At 42.4% G+C, this 12,174-nt stretch overlaps 1 protein-coding gene across 3 annotated transcripts in view; it reads right to left on the bottom strand.

Annotated features, from left to right (window-relative positions):
- The window catches only part of KLHL29 (kelch like family member 29), a 388,766-nt gene extending 377,554 nt beyond the window's left edge, over positions 1 to 11,212 (bottom strand). For all 3 annotated transcript variants that reach the window (XM_041480963.1, XM_041480965.1, XM_041480967.1), the window contains exon 1: positions 10,992 to 11,212. The gene's annotated coding sequence lies outside the window, so the exon portion shown is untranslated. The remainder of the gene's footprint in view (positions 1 to 10,991) is intronic.
- Positions 11,213 to 12,174: the final 962 nt, after the last annotated feature.

Raw genomic sequence — 12,174 nt, 5'->3', positions numbered from 1 at the left:
AATCACAACATTTTGTAACATTCATTTTACCTCTCTAGGATATGTTTTCATCTTAAAAATAAGTAATTAAGAGAAACACTTTAATTCTGCTTTGCCTCAGCATAACAGAATCTTTGTCAACTGAACTGGAGAAAGGAGGGGTGGAAAAGAACAGCATTTTCAGAGCTTGTGAATCATTTTTGTGCTGTTAAAGCACCAGGCACAACTAGGGAGGCAGCTCTAACTGTACAAGCAAAAAAATAACAGCCCTTGTTCCAGAAGAGTTTATTGTCTCAACAGAAAAATCAAAGATTGAAAAAAAACCCCTCAAATATAAACTGAAGTTAACACGATGTATTTTATCCTTCAGATGCTCAATAATTGTGGGTGGCGCTTTCATTAATCTGAAAAAAGATAAATCTAAAAAAAGGGAGCTGAAGGTTTAAGGTGCAGTGACAGAAGAGATAATGCAGCAATTTTGGGAGCAGAGTGCACGTACAGCTACTCTGAGAATATATATAATGTAAAGCAGACTGCTTTGGCAAACCAGCCACACTGGAAGAGGAGAGCTACCAGGCAGATGGGACTGCATGAGCCTGACCCTAAAGCAGCCAAAAAAAGCTGCAGTTACACACAGAACTCAAGATGACCCCACATAGTTTCTAGGGATTTTCTGTGTGTATGAGTGTGTGCAACAGCAAAGCTTCAGAGTGGCAGCTAAATAAAAAAGCAGACTAGAACACTGAGGTCACATGAAGGAAAATGGAAGAACTCCGTTGCTTTCCAGAGTTCCCTGGAAGATTCTGTGCTTCCATTTCATACAGAATATGGCACTTTCTTGGTTCATCAGGATGGTTAGGTATTTGTTTCCAGCTTCCACAGTACAATTTGCAGTTAACTGTTGCTTTATGGCAAAAATATTTGCAACTTTCTTCCATACACAGAATGTGAAGCATTTCTGTCTTTTTATAGATGTTTCTGGGCAACAAAACTTCGCTCACAAAGTTGTTGTGGGGTATAAAGAAATTATGTGATTTAACATTCATGTCCTCCTTTTGCCCTCAGGAAAAAAACCTAAAAAAACTGTCAAAACCAACTCATTTATTTGACACATGCCTTTATCCAAGTCCTGCATCCCTGCTCTGCATGAAGCTCCTTCCCTCTCTAGTGGCAGACAGGTCAGACACCAATGCTTAGAACCTGCTCTGGGCTTGGCAAAGATCAGAAACTTCTCGTGTAAAATTCTTTTTGGCCAACAGCCCACACAGAGATTCAGAGTTACATTTACCATTTTTTCTGAAGACAGAGGCCATAAGTTTCACAGAGCAATGCTGTCACTTGGTGTTCTCCTGTATGAGCTGTCTGATAATCGTTCTGGTAAGCATCTCTAAACATTATGTTGACTGCAGTTACAGTGAAACATATTTGTTTTATTAGATATAGCAAGCCAAGATTAAATGGTCTATTTGTGCATGTAACAGTTATACACACGATGCCCAAGCATTAATCCTAAACTTTTGCCTAAAATTAAAAGTAATATTATCTAGGTAAAATGAGCACTGACATTTCTTGGATCTTATCCCATTGGTTAATCTTCAGGTTTTAGAATCTTTCAATTTTCTAATCGAGATGGCCCAAGGCTGAACAGTTCTGACTATTGTTAAATTTAAAATCTTTTTTACCTAAAAATAAGGGTTTCATGCTTTGTTTCTAGAGTAAAACTATCCACTTAAGCCAAGCCTGAAGTGGCTATAGTCAAACTCAAGAGATGACTGATCTACTGAAAGCCGTGAACTGATAGATTCTAATTTCATAAGATAATATTTAGACAGGAAAAGACTTATACTAAGTCATGTGTGATTCCATTTTAGTAAATATCTTGAGGAAATCTGAGCCTATTCACGTTTTCCCGAAGTTGAATAAATGCCTGATAAACAGTGCAGCCTAAAATTGGGAAGGAAATGGTTAATGAGGACTTCCAGCAGGGGTCTAACCAGCCCCCTGGCTTCTCCAGATGAGTGCCTGATGATGCCCTGGTTAACCATCACCTCCAGCAGGAGATGCCTGGGCTCAAGCTGCACCTGCACTTCCATCATAAATTAGTGTTTAAGCCTCTCAACCTGACCCAGCTGGGCGTCATTCTCCATCTCCAGCCCACGCTCCCTCAACTCTGCCATCAGAGCACTGCAGCTGTATGCAGTTCTTTGAATAAAGATGCCAGCATGGCACAAAGGTTGGGTTTTTTGTTTTACTTGTATTATTCTTGAAATACAATACTTCAGTAACTTAGCTGCTGCAACAACAGTATTTGTCTAAGAATAGTTTTTAGAAGGCTTGAAGGATGCTGCTGTGAACTGTTCAAGTGTGATATTGAAACAGTGAATTTAAGGAAAACTTGCTTCAATTTCTTTTTCAGCAAGAACATACCCCATACACACACAAATGGGCTTTCAAAATTTCTCTCTGAGACTGAGGAAAAACAAATACACCAAAATAAAGAGTATTAGGGCAATCATAATTCTCCTTTTCACCTCTGGCTGCAGCTCTGTATCCAAGTACCACTTTTCAAGTCAATCTGACATTTTAGGGACTTCAGGCAAGCCTTATTATTTCCTTAATTCCTATACCATTTCTAGGCTTTTTTTTTTCCTTCTCCAACTAACTCAAATATTGGTCACAACTTCTCACTGTGTTTTAGTTCCCAGAGAGATGAGGCTGTGATGTTGCAAAACTCAAACTGCCCAGAAGTTTAATAATAAAACTATACACTTTCCTTCCAAAAAGGAAAAATGTACTAGGAAGGAGTCTTTATTTCAAAGAATCAAACTTAAAGAATGGGTAGAATATTTATCTAATGTTTTCAGGGTACCAAATTTAACTTCATTTGACTGCACAGATCTGGGCCAAGGAAAATTTGGCCCATTTCATATAATGCAGAACTGAGGGCAAAGAAGGTACTGAAGCAGCTGGACCATACACACCAGAAACTAGCAAGCATTTCTTTCCCCCTCTCTTGCATTTGCTGTCATCTACTGAGATTTGCAGACTTTTTCTTCGACCTCAAGACCTTCACAGTTGAATTTCACAAGTGATTTGTTCCTCAGGGTAGAGAAGCACGGTGCAACATCAGATACATATTGGAATATGTCAGCTCCACAGGTGTTAACTAGATCGGGATTTGGTCCACAGTTCAGCAGCTCTTGTGACAATTCACACATCAAGATCAACTGAGAGGTTCCCCAGGAGGGCCCACACAGCCACAACCCACGCTCTTATGTGCTACAGGCAGCTTTTAATCACATCTCATTACATTTGTTTGCAGTCTTAAGGCTCAGACCTCAGAAAGCAAGCAGGAGGTTTTTACTTTCAGTCTCATACAAAGACCATAAGGAATAAAATGTTGGCATAGAGAGCCAAAGCCTCACAAATTCTGAATTTGAGAACGGGCATTCAATCCAGCCTGCAGAAAATCTAGACTAGCATCAATGTAGAAGAGATAAGAGTTAACTCACCAAAGATCAAACCCAACTTTCATTTACGCCTATGCAACATTGATTTCTGTTAACTACATGTGTGTAACCGGGGGCAACATTTGATCTGAAGCCTAGTACCTTGATGCCCAGCTATTGTAAAACAGAAGTAAAAACGTAACTACAAACATTTGACTGATGTTGCCTGCACGCAGGGCATCGCAGACAGCTCTACCAGCAATTCATATTGACAAAATTAAGATGGGGCATGGCAAACCTTACTACTAGAAGTAATTGCACAAATATTTGGAGTGTTCTTAAAAAAAAAAAAAGACACTGGGGAAAGACAACACAAAGCCACAGACCAAGAAATAAGCTACTACATGCAAATACATGCAAGCTTCTCCCAAGTTAATTCTCCTCTTAATGGAATATTGATTGGTATGCTCAATGTTTAGAAATGTGAAACAGTGAAAGAAGGGAAGACAGAGCAGTGACTTTTGTTTAAATGATACATACTTTCCTCATATGATCAGCCAAAAATAGCATAATAAAGAGGGCAGTGCAGTACATTTAACATTTTGCCTTGCATTTTATTAGCAAGTCTGTCAGAGATGACCTGGGAGTGTTAGTCACACACTTTTTGTGCCCTTCTACAGGAAGAAGGCACAACATTTTTCATAACCTCTCATCACACAATATCCTCAGTGTATCTGGTATTTCTCTACTCTGAGCAGAATGGATTGCGAAGTGTCTGTGGTAGTAGAGAGGCTTTTCAGATGTAATCTATTGAGCTGTTTGCACAACTGGGGAGAAACCCACTGTCGGGGGGGAAAGCAGGGCAGTCCACTGTCATGAGGAACATCTGGCTAAGCTTTGTTGCATCTACTCCTATCCCCAACTGAGAAGAGAGGATGAGAAAGAAACAAAATGCATCTTTGAAGTAGATATTTATATGATCCAGTTTTTAAATAAAACCCTTAAAATATAATCAGTATCTCATAATCAAGCAGCTACTTACTCCAACCTTCCAGAAATTTCTCCCTACTCCAGTGACTACCAGTAAAATTTTAGGAAAAGCTTTTCTTCTATTATTTTCCTTCCTTCATTCATGCAGTCTTCAGAAACATCTCTTATAGCCTCTAACTAGTTTTTAAAAAAAGCCACTCAATAAGAGGGCAAAAGTAAAAAAGGCTCAACCAGAATAACCAACTTCCACTGCCATCAGAGTTCCTGGCCCTCATAATCCAAGCAAAAACTTCATGCCAAATAGCTCTACTTAGCCACCCCATATTAAGGTTACACTTAAGAATATAAGCACTGTCAAGGAGCCATTTCATTGTGTATAGATCAATACAGCTGAAATAGTTCATACATTTCACATACACGTATATTTTTTGTGTTCTACTGCTTGTAATGGAACATAAACTTCACACAGAATTAGCAGCTTCCCTGCCATTGCTCTTCCAAACTTTAAAAAGAGTTAATGGATAAGCTTAAAAAGATACTGTTTAACTTCATTCTGCAGCATTTCATATAGTTTCAAAAGTATTTTCCAGACATTTATATACCCAACAACATTTTGTAATATGAAGTGTTCCAATTTGGCATTGTTCCACCCTTGGCAGGCAAGAGACAATAAAAAAATCAAGAGAAAGTGAAAAATGAAGTTTCTGAAGTATACAATATGTTAGGAATCATTTAATGAATTCAGGTGCTCAACAAGCTACAAATCAACCGAACTTTGCAATACATATAGATTTCAAAGCACAGGTAAACACAGCTGCATCCACTTTAAAGTTACTCCATGTCGTGTGATTACTGCAATGAACTTCCTGAACTCTTTCACCTCTCCTTTTGATCTGGGTTTTACCTGTGGCTGGAAAAACTAACTGCATTTAAATTCTTCTCCCTCTAATTAAGGGAGAAAGCATGTTTAAGCCTCAGACTGAGAAAAGAAACCTTTCTCTGAGTAGCTATAGCATGCTGCGATCTGCAAATCCACCAACATTGCTCTTACAGAGCAAAAATAAAATCCTCCAACAAGGTCTGACAATGCAGCTCTTAGAGCAGAATTATCCGATTTAAATATTAATTACTCATCGGCATGGACTTTAAGAAGTGTCTGAAGCTAAAGGCCTTAAATCACACTTCAAACCCAGTATTTCAGAAGTCTGCACTGTCATGCAGATCTTGGTTTGGGGGTGGAGGTTTTTGGGTTTGTCTGGGGGGCTTTAAAATAAACAACAGGAGTGGAGATTGATAATGAGTCTCTCTCCAAGATTCAAAAATATGAAGAGACATATGAATAGAGTCCAGCTCAACAAATCAGCCTCTTCTGAATTTGAGTCCTACTAGCAAACATGGTTATTGCCTCAGATACCTCTGTACCAACTTGAAGGATTCTTCCCAGTGTCTCTCAACTACACTGACAGTCCAAGAAACACTCCTGCCACAGCATACTTAACAGCTTTTAGTTAACAGCAGTGTTGCAGAGGAATTTTATCAGTGGCAGATTTTCTTGCAAACTGCTGCACTGAACCAGTTCCATTGCACACCCTGAGATATAATCTGCTTCCCAATCAAACTGTGTACTACCTGAACTTATGTAGAGCTCTAAAACTGGAGACCAACCCAAGAAAAACCAAACCTGAACAGAAATCCCAGCACTTAACAGTACACATCACATAGCATATTGGAATGGATGGCAGAGAATTAAACAAAAACACAAATCACAGAATGCTACAAAAGGAACATTGAGTTCATTTTAAAATAAGTCTTTGTCTGTATTTCAGCAGACTGTTTCACAGAATTAGTATTATTATTGCAAGCAAGTACTATACTTTATCTGAAATTTAAGACCACAAAAAAAACTTGTGTTTTTCTGATGTTAATACCAATTATGGCCAAAATCCAAGTTGTGAATACCTGAACACCCAAACCTAAGCATCATAGATTTAAAAAAAAAAAAAAAAGCAACACATAAAAATTAGACAAAACGGTCCCATGTTCCACATATCCTAATCCACAACATAAAATTATTTATGGAAGAGTGTGACTAGGAATTCAGTTACTGTCATTTATCAGATGGTCAAGACAGCACAGAGGTAACTGGCTGCATAACAACAGCACCGGGAAGGCTTCTGGGCACCGCTTGCACCAGGTCTGGTTTCACTGCACCAGGTACACGATACATATTCACACCCTGGGACTCACTGTTGATAGCAAAAACCTGACAGAAAGGTGTTCCCATAAGAGATTCCTAATCTATTTCCTTTTAAAGTCCTTATAGCTGAGGAGGAGTTCTTTGTACTTCTGGTAACAAAGGAAGCACAGAAGTGACAGAAGCATGTCAAAGCTGTTTATGTTTCATACAGCCTCACACTTGGATTTGCTGTTGGCAGTTTGCTTCTTGGGAAGAGCATCTTAAGCCTCCATGTAGGAGCTCCACCTTCCTACAAGTAACTTTATGGAAGAGTTAACTGCACACAGGGGTGTTGAAATCATTCTCCACGCTGGGTAAGCCAACATAAAACAAAGGGTTAATGCAGTAATTCAGTTACCTACAGGTATATTCAACGTTATCTAATTCGTATGTTTATGGGCTTTAGGATGTAGGTTTCACACTCTCTTCCGCAGAGAGGTGAGTACATTAAGAAAATGATTACATACACAAATCACAGAACCTAATGATACTATGTCATATTTAAGACTACTGAATCTGCAAACTGCCCAAAATGGAAGATCTGGAAGGAAAAACAAAAAAGCAGAAGGACCAAGTAAGTCACTAACCCGTGCTGAGATTTTTAGCTAGCTAGAAGTGTCAACTGCGGCACAAAGAATTAGTGATCTGAAGAGGATGTAATTTCAGTGCTGCACTATAAAGTTGAGGCTCTGCAAACAGAGCAGTTTTGGGATCCAGCCCTCACCTGTGCTGGCTCTCTGGATCCATAGCCTACAGCAGCAAATCCAAGTGATGGATGGAGTTTAGTGGACAAGTCATTAAAAGAACCCAAGTAAGACCATGTTCAACCTAAAGAAGGGATGATAGAAAAACCTCAACAAAAATATTGAAGAGAGACCAAAACTTCAAAGTGCAACAGAAAACTCCAAATTACTTTCAAGATAAAAAAAAAAAAAATTGCACAATAGGGGTATGATGCAAGTTACAAGGGTTAAACAAGGTGGGACAGCCTGGAATTTCTCTTTCCATTTACAGATCATGGGGTACTTTTCCCACCCTAATGCTCTGTGTGAGTTTCCACCACAGCACACAAAGGCAAGAAGGGAAGGAAAAAAAATTAATTATTTTGGCCCTTTATTTATTTATTTCTCCTGCGCTTCAGAAGAACTGGGTCCATCAGGTATCGGAACTAAATTAAAAGGTCAGGAAAACAAGCAGGCATGGACAAGACTGAATTGCAGATGAGGAAGGAGAAGGAGAGACAGAAGAGCACTGGGATAAGCGCCAACAACTGCAAATACTCACGGTCCCGATTCTGGTGCTGCCAGCGCAGCCCGAAGCTGAGCAGCTCCCAGGGACACCACGGATCACTACCTGGCAGAGGAGGACGCGTGGGAGCAGAGCAACATCGCCGGAGAGACTATCACAGCAAACCTGGGCATAATGAATTCTGCTCGCAAACAGGCACTAAAAGTGATAGCACCAGACACAGCGCTCAGTAAACCCAAAAATCACATCTAATTCCTAGATCCGTGCCTTCCCCTCCTTTCATTGAGAAGATTTCCAGTCAACATACACACTATATACTTTTTATTATTGTTTGAAGAAGAGCAGCAATACCGGCAGCATGCTAATCTAGAAACCAAGACAAAACAGAGCTGGTTACTTTCTTCCCTCAAGATTTCTGCTTCAAAAAAAACAAATGAACAAGGGTTTGTTCCTGCACACCACCACTTTTTGTTTCATTTCAGCAAGACTTTGACAAAATCTAATTCACTGTGCCATGTATTTAATATATTGGGTATCTGAAGTATGACCATCACTCAATAGAAACGTAATTAAAAAGTGACAAAACTAGATCCCCCCTCCCCAGCATGCAGATGAAAACCAGTAACCCTGCCTCTATTTGTAACCATGACAACTATAGAATATTTTATTTCCGTAATATAATTCACACTGAACATTTGCTCATAGGTTTTGTTGTTAAGGGAAAGGTTGACACATTGTGCACACATTTCATAAGCTACTGGAGACAACAAATGCAGGAAAGTCAGGCAGTTTGAGACCAAAAGCCCAGTTTGTATTTCAGAGTTCATTTAAGACCCTTCATTGTATACAAAATGAACATGAACAGAAATTCATCCAAATTAAGTGTTACAGGTCATTATTTTCAAGACAAGTACTTGGTATGACAGGATGTTTTTCCACTTTTAAATAAATCACAGTGATACCCTCATTTTTTCAAAGAGTTAGTTATTCAAACACCAAATGTTAATTTTCAATTAAAATACCATAGACATTATTAGGAAATATCAACATGGATGTTATGGGAAAAAAATCAGCTATGCAAAACAAGGCAATGAAAAGCACGTTTACATATGCAGGCTAAGTCTCATTCTTGTTGGGTCACTGAATTATTTGCATAGCTCCAATATTTCATCCTAAACTGAAGACAACTTCTAGAAATACACACAATAAGAACAGGTTACAAGAATAAACAAGCAAAAAGCCACACTCCTGAACATTACCCAGAGAAGATTAAACAACCTCCCGAGCATAACTAAAGTTTGACGCAGATAAATGTCAGAGTAAAATATTGCTGTACTTGATTTTTCTCCACATGGGAAAAAAAAATAAAACTATTAGCAGTTTAAGCCAGAATACAACAATAAGAGATACACTGTTGCTTTGGTTTGGAGGCAAACAATAATAAAAAAAGAATAAAGCTTATGGAACACTACCCCTTTTCTCACACAGATCCTATATTTCAAGGAGGATTTAAAGTTTCAGCAGATTGCTAATTATAAGAAACAATAATACTGTTATCTGCAGTCACCTTAAAGCTACAGTAGTTTGGGTTTTTGAAAGTACCTCAAAAGAAGAACCTGATAAACGTGTTTCAGTCGGCGCAAGACACTCACACGTGCCTACACACACACACACTTGCTCAGTTGTTTACAAGACTACCAGGAAAAAGAAAGTTTCTTCATTTATCGGAAATATGCTCTATATAATCTTCCATTTAAACAAGTAATAAGCCTGCAGCAAACATGCATGGCTTTTTCCTTCATTGATGGAAAAGTGATTAAATCCCCCTTAATCTAGTTACCAGAACGCTGTATTTTTTTCTAGGCAGTTTTCATATACAGCAACAAAAGATAAGCAGCCAACTACATGACCAGGGCTCCATCATTTTTGGTTATGGTGGGGAGATAAATCTGTCTCCAGCGTTCAAGGGATATTTTCAGTTTAATAAATGAGACCAGGAGAGGAAAAATAAAATAATCTTGGAGATGATGAGCACACACAGTTTATGAAGTGTACGACAAACACCACCATCCATCTCCAGAAGTGCCTTCCTCCAGACCTTCCTCCACCCTCCGGGGAGACACAGAGACCTGAACCCAAAATCCCGGGGATCACAGACCTGCATCCTCACACGACAAAGACAGCTCGCCACGTCCACTCAATGTCAAAATAGAAAGTAGCTTTTCCCTCCCAGCCTAAACCAGACCTTCCGAAAACCGGCACCCAAGGGATGCACCTCTGTGCTCCGAACGGCACCAAGCAGCACCCGGGTTCGGAGACAAGTTACAGGAAAACAACCCTCAGGGAGGAAAAAAAAAAAAAAAGCATCAATGGAAAAGCACAGCACCAGCCAAACAAACCTCACACCGGCGAGGACATGTCATCGGCATGGGAATCGCACAAAATGTTTTAATATGTATATACACACAAATATATATATATATATTTAAGCAATATCGTGCTGAAAAGTTCCTCGTATGTATCACGCGTGGGGATGTGGAGAAGCAAGAAGGGGAACGGGAATGCATGCCAGGCACAGGGAGAGGACGGGGCTGGCCGAGGCGTTCGGGAAGCAGGCAGGGAGGGAAGCAGGCTGCCTGCGGGGTGCGCGCCGATCCGTGCCAGACAGGTCCGCGGCGGCTCCGGGAGCGGGCCCGGGGATGGGATGGAGGATCCACCGGGACAGCCGCCCCCGGAGGGATGGGGGTCTGCGGGGACCCCGCCGCCGCCCCCGGGACTCGGAGAGGGGGGGGGAATGCGCGGCCGCCGCCGCTCCCCGAGCGAGCGCCTGAAGTTGTGGGTGCGCGGCGGGGGCGGAGACCCCCACGCCAAGACGAAAAAACCCTGGAAAAAAACCCAAACCACCACAGCAACATTCTGAGGGCCCGCTGGCCCCCGCACGGCACCCCCCAGGCAGCGAGAGGCACGCAGGAAGTTTTTAATGCGGGCAGCGAGCGCAGGCGCAGGGCAGCCTCAGCCCCGCGATGCCCGGCGCGGCGGGCGGGCGGCGGCGGGGGCTCGGCGGGCGCAGGCACCGCCGCGCCGCTTACCTCCCTCCGCGGGGGCGCAGGCGGCCGCGTCCTCAGGCGGCGGGAGGATGCGCGGCGGCGGGAGGCGGCAGCTTGTGCATCGCAGCCTCCGCCGCTAACGCAGAGCCCCGCGCGGCTGCGGGAGCCGGGAGCCGCGCTGGAGGCCGGGCAGGGAGGCGCGGCACGGCGGCGGAGGCTGCTGCGGAGCCGCGACCATGCTCCCGTCTGGCCGCCTTCCCCTCACCTACTGCCCGCTTTAGCCAGGGAGGGAGGTGGCCTGGGCGCCGGGGCGAGGGGCGGGCCGGGCCAATCACCGCGGCGGCGGGAGGCGGTGGAGCCCGGCCCGGCCAGACGGGAGCATGGTCGCGGCTCCTCCGCCCGGGCGCAGGTGCGGGCGGCGCCGAGCCCCGAGCGCTGCCCTCGGGCCGCGGCGGGGACGTGCGGGGGACAGTGCGATCCAAAGGTCACCGCGCTCCCGCTGCCTGCGGGAAAGTAGCGGGTACTTGGAAAGAAATATTGCCCCGCTTTATGAAATCATCGCTCCCCGAGGTCCTGGTCCCGGGCCTCTCCAAGTCCACAGGAGTGTTGGAATCAACATCGCGATTTTTTTTTTGATTTTTTTTTTTTTTTTAATATCCATCGCGTTTGGAGTCACTAGAGATTTTCCGCGTGGAAATCTGCATCTGTCTCTCTCTTCTGTATAATCTTGTATCTGCGTGTGCTGCTTTGTAGGGATCTCTGATGTGCACACAAGCTGCATATGCTGTAGTTTTAAACATAGAACACTTTGTCTTTTATATTTCCTGTAAGCATGAAAATAAGCTTAATCAAATTCTTTCCTCCTTACTTTGCTGGTTAAAAAAATGCATTTATGCTCTAACATGTTAGAAGTAAGGCAGTTGTGCCAAATGCCAGCAAAGGGAAGGGAGGGAAGCACACAACCCACAGAAATAGGCAAATTATGTTTTTATTGGAAAAGGGACACATGCTGCCCAGTGCCTGGAGGAAGCAGGGTGCAGCACTAACAGAGCAATTTCATTTTCTCTCTTCCCAACCTCATAAACAAATGAAAACTATTGCAGTGGACTAAAACAGTTCTGAACCCAGCCATCATCATTAATATTAGAATGCTTTTAGCTGAATACGGCCTCACGCTGGAACAAGCAGGCTTCATACATTTTTGTCTTTCACATATCGTGGACTG

The sequence above is a fragment of the Pyrgilauda ruficollis genome, unplaced genomic scaffold (assembly GCF_017590135.1).
Source record: "Pyrgilauda ruficollis isolate IOZ18807 unplaced genomic scaffold, ASM1759013v1 scaffold54, whole genome shotgun sequence".
Classification (NCBI taxonomy): domain Eukaryota; kingdom Metazoa; phylum Chordata; class Aves; order Passeriformes; family Passeridae; genus Pyrgilauda; species Pyrgilauda ruficollis.
This window is presented reverse-complemented; position numbering and strand designations above follow the sequence as displayed.